Raw genomic sequence first — 5,368 nt, forward strand, 5'->3', positions numbered from 1 at the left:
TGGGTGACAGCGAAAGGATTGTAAGATGCTATTAGCTGAAACCTTTTTCCTAAAAAGTGATGAACGAACTCAGTCATTAACAGGATCCCTTTCTAAAAAAAAAAAAATCCAAAGAAGGGACTCGAGAACTTGGGGGAGCAAAAGTAAGCCGTAGATTAAAATCATTGTTAATAGGATGTGACGCAAAATCCAGGATGACAGTGGTATTGCCGGACCATACAATGAGCAGATGGTCCATGTATCGGCCGTACCACATTATATGGTTAGAAAAAGAGTTAGTAGGGTTAAAAATAAAAACTTCTTCCCTCCACAACATAAACATAATTGCAAGGGATGGGGAGAATTTTAAACCCATTGGGGCGCCCTCTATTTGTAGGAAATACTCTGAATTGAGAGTGAAGAAATTGAGGCCCAATAAATAATTTAGTGCCAGAACGATGAACTTTCTAATTCAGCACTATCAGAGCTATGTCTGGTCTAATGATGTTGTGCTTCTACTGTAGCTAGATGATGGGGAATAAGAGGATATAAATCAACTAAATCACAAGTAAAAAAAGAAAACTCATTGGTCCAGTTAAATTTGTCAAATATTTTTATAACTGTAGCCCTGTCTTTTAGATAAATGGGAATTCTGGTCACCAGTGGTTGTAAATGATCATCCAACCACCCACTCAGGCCCTCATTCACTGATCCTATACCCGAGATAATGGGGTGAATGGGGGAAGGGAAAAGCCTCCTTGTGGGGTTTGGGTAACCCATGGAAAATGGGAATAATAAAATAATCAAATAATAAATATTTCTTTATTTTATTAATGACGACATCACTATGTATTCCCTGGTCTAAGCATTTAGAAAGAGCATTCTAAAATAGTGTAGTGACGTCTGACATTAGCCGTTTGTAGGTGTCCTTGTTATTTAATTTGTTGGCAATATTATTTTTATTATAATTTTTTCCTAATTTCTGCATTGTTCTCTGATTAGCCCATTATCTGTCCATCTATTGTTTCCCTCTACTTCAAAATGCATCTCCCATGATTCCCTTCTTCATACTATGACTAATGGTGCCTGTTTGCACCAGAAATGTGTCAGTTTTTATTTCACTTTCACATGGATTTACTCGTTTTTATAAAATTTACAAATAACTATTTTTTATTAATTGAATGGAAGTGCCACAAAAGCCCTCTATTTTTGTCTTGTTACAATAATAATAATATAAAAATAATATAATAATATCAGTGTACACCAGGTCTGATGTCAGAGATGTCGCCATGACGAACGCAACTTTGGTGATTGTGACACGCAGAATTCTCAGCATAAAACCCTTCCACACCAGCATTCCGCTGCCATTTCTCAGTGATACACTTTTGCATCACAGAGTTTTGACTCCCTTGCTGGATTTTTTCGGATTTTCACAAGGACTATAAAGCAGAGACACATTGACGTCATGCCACCTAGTAGGAGAGACAGGAGGACATTCAGATTTCGATATTCAGGTAATTTCAACCATTGCCTTTTTACATCTGAAAACCAAATATCCCAACTAAACCATTCCCTGTTAGCCTCTAACTAAGTCTCAAAGTATGAGGGGTACCCAAAAGAAACAGGAGTCATCCTCTGGGGAGCTGGCAGACTGACTCAGAAGGGTTCCTCAAATATTCAACTAGCGGCGCAGGCCCCTACTACAAGTGTCTCACCCGCAGAAGACAATACCTATTTTTTTTCGGTACCCTCTTTTTTTATTAAAAGGGATAAGAAAGCTACAAAAGCTAAATATGATAAATATATAATAAAGAAATTAAAGATTTATGATCTGGAGTAGATTTCTGGTTTTGGCACATGAGCAGCCTACACAATAGGACCTCTTAATGAATTTGGTGCATCTTCATCCAGCGAACTTTTGATCAAGGATGGCATAAGAAACACTGTTTTTGACTAATTTCATCATAAGTACAGCTCAGCATTTATAGCACTGCTACATTTACAGCAGAAAAAAGCCTGAGATTTTATTAAAACTGCTCAAAGCGGCCAGTAAATAATACTTTACTGCAATCAGGTTCTCTGCCCCTATATCAAGCTGCTCTTAGATTATGCAACATAAACGCTGACAAATTCCCTTTAAATGCAGATAATCTTAACCTTAAAGTGAACCTAAACTACACAAAATAAACCACCTTAAACAAGAACTGTGCTCTCCTTATATGACATTTCTGTCTGTGTTTTGCAGTCTTTGGCTCATAGACAAGTAACACATGTGAGCTAATATAATGTTACCATTTACATAATGTCACATTTCCATAGAGATCTACTTTGATTATATCTGCACCATTTGTTTTTCAGGACCCTTTAATATCGGGGGTCAAGGATTTCGAAGGATAGATGGACATTCGAGAACTAGAACATCTGAACTCACTTTTGTACATCGGATCAGATCTCGGAATAATAGATTGATCACAGTGACCTTTACAGTGAGAATTACAGAGACGATCGAAACCGATTATAATGCTGACGATGAATTGGACAACCAATCAGAGAGGACAGAGCCGGCCCACAATGACACCCAAGTAGCCGCACCCTCGAGGACCAGTCCACAGTATTTCACTGAAAATTGCCCAATATGTTTGGATGTTCAACAACAGGACAACATCTCCTATTTATTATGTGGACATTCATTTCATATTGCGTGCCTAGACACATGGCGTCTCTACCATCAGACGTGCCCCCTGTGTCGTGCCGCTATCACCAGCGAGCATTAGGTAGGTATACTTATTGGTGCATATATATCTTTTATCCAACATGTATTGGCTTCCTTATTCAGAACAGTATTAAATAAATTCCCCTGGTCTAATAGGCGGCCTGTGCAGAATTGCTCTTTGCTCATCTCCCTTCCTTTTTCTGCTGCCTGCGCTTTCATCCCTCTCTATCTGGAAAGATGCAGGTTTTATTGGGAAGCGTTGATGGGAGGGGTTGGTAGTAATAGGACTTGGTGCCGCCTGCTGCGCTAGGTTAGATAATAGTCTAATTATCACCGTAAAGTTTTGTAGTCTCTAGGTCATAGTCAGTACAAGTGAGACGTGACATCTAATGGTACTGTTTTCCTAATATTAATTAAATAGAGATGTAATTGGATTATATCTATACTATTTGTTATTCAGGAGCCCATGTTGCCAGGAGAGTAAATGGAGGCTAATGGACAACAACATCATCCACGTGTCCATACAACCAACCATACAGCCATACAACCACGAGTCTGATTGTGACAACCAACCAGACAGGACTGTTATGCCAAACGAGTAGCCGAACCATCAGCTACTACCCCACCAAAGAAGACAGAAAACCACCCAATCTGACTTCATATTCTATGCACAGACATTAACTATCTGTATTAAATAAATTATTGATTTTTTTATCACATTGGACAAAAATAAAGCTTGAATATGCCTTCATTATACAATATATATATATATATTTAGATATTCTTGTCTAATCAAGGAAACTTCGAAAACATTTTGTATATTATCTTTCTAACAGACTAGAAATAACAACATTACCATTGTAAAGTAGAAATAATAGGAATAGAGAGTTAAAGAGGAAAAAAAGGGAGAGTTAAGAGAAGTAGGGAAGGAGTGGAGAATGAGAGGAGCCGGTGTACCTCTGTATTAGTGGGCTATCCAAATGGTTATATAGGTTGCGGCCAAAGTTTTTATCCTCTTAATATATTGCAGTCATCATATTAAATATCACTGTGCACTTACAATTTCTGATTTTGCCCTTATACACAGTTAATTCTCTTTTCCATTAGGTCTATGGCATCACATGATTAGAAACAGACTAGCTAAATCATGCTAAGCTCTATGTTACAATAGGAAGTCTATTTTTCCTACATGAGTCATAAGTCATTACAAAAGACCCTTGTAGGGGAGAGGAGGGAGCAGCTGGCTCAGGACTTGAAGAGGGGAATGTTTGATGCAGGGAAAAGAGACTTCCTGTTTCTACATAGAGCAGAGAAAGGAGAAAAATTAGCTGGGCAGAAAGGCAAAATAAGCAATTGTTAAGTGCACAGTGCTATATAATGTGATGATGACTGCAATATAATAAGTGGGTAAAAACTTTGATGGGAGTGGTTCTTTAACAATTGCGGATGAGTAGGAGCCATACACAGTCTACAACTCTTTCACTGGGTAGTGGAGAAAATTCTAATGAGATGTTCATGACTAATTTGGTTATCTAATCGAACAAGGAACACTGAATGCGGATTAAACCCATGAGCTAATGAAGTGTGGACTATGTACCCACCCATGAAGATTCTGTAGACACACTCTATCCTTTAAAAAAAAAAAAATTGTAGAAGATTGGAATAGATGAGCTTTTAAAAAAAATCTCACACCTTTACCTTTATCCAATTCACATGGTATAACTTCGATGCAGATTGAATTTCCCTGTTAAATTTGTATGTTTTGCCAAATGTGAAACTTGGCAGAATTGATCATCTCTAGTTAGTTATAGCTGTCACTAGTGTTATAATATCAACAGGAGAGAAAGGTGTACAGCTCACCAGGATTGTCTAAGCCATGCGAAGCTGAGATTACTGCATCCTGCTGGTGCAACACCGCAAAACAAGACGAGACTAGAGGGATTTTGCTGCTCTTCCATCCAAAGAATCTGTAAGATTGTAAATCCATTTAAATGAATAAATCCATGTAAAATTGAATTAAAAACGGACACGCTTATGGTGTAAAAAAAGCACCATTATTCATAGTATGAAGTAGGGAATCATGGGAGACTCGTTTTTAAACTAGAGGGAAACAATAGACGGACAGTCAATGGGCTAATCAGAGAACAATGCAGAAATTTGGAAAAAATATGCAAGAAACAATGTTACCAACTTAGAAAAAAGGAAACAACAACTAATAATTGTAAAAAAGATCATTTTTGAATTTCATATTTTGTGGAAATTTAATATTAAGTGTCAGGATCCAGAAGGATTCCATTAGGGAAACTGTCTCTGCCAACTCCTCCCTCTGTCCAGACAAGTAGTCCTCTCAATACCATAGAATAGCACATGAGTAATGTCCCCAATGTGTTTGGTAACAAAATGTTTAGCTGCTCCAGAATATCAACCTTTTTTTTTTTTATAAATATTAGATAAATGCTTTACAATATGCTTTTTTAATATCCTGGTGGTAGAACCTACGTACATCACATGGCAGAGATCACATTCGATGTAAGTATACAATATGGTGGGAGTCGCAATCAATTAACTAATTAATAGTGTGGCTCAAATCAGAGGGAAATACAAACTGATATTTAAATTTACAGCAAAGGTACAAAGATTACATCAGCTGCCTGAACATTTAAAAATAAGCCAGGT

At 37.3% G+C, this 5,368-nt stretch overlaps 1 long non-coding RNA gene across 1 annotated transcript; it reads left to right on the forward strand.

The window, feature by feature from the left end:
* Nucleotides 1-1,348: 1,348 nt before the first annotated feature.
* LOC143788921 (uncharacterized) lies at nt 1,349-3,409 on the forward strand. The gene is made up of 3 exons (XR_013218753.1): nt 1,349-1,493; nt 2,338-2,753; nt 3,153-3,409. It is a non-coding gene; the product is annotated as an uncharacterized LOC143788921 (long non-coding RNA).
* The last annotated feature ends 1,959 nt before the right edge of the window (nt 3,410-5,368 follow it).

Source organism: Ranitomeya variabilis, chromosome 8, assembly GCF_051348905.1.
Source record: "Ranitomeya variabilis isolate aRanVar5 chromosome 8, aRanVar5.hap1, whole genome shotgun sequence".
Lineage (NCBI taxonomy): Eukaryota > Metazoa > Chordata > Amphibia > Anura > Dendrobatidae > Ranitomeya > Ranitomeya variabilis.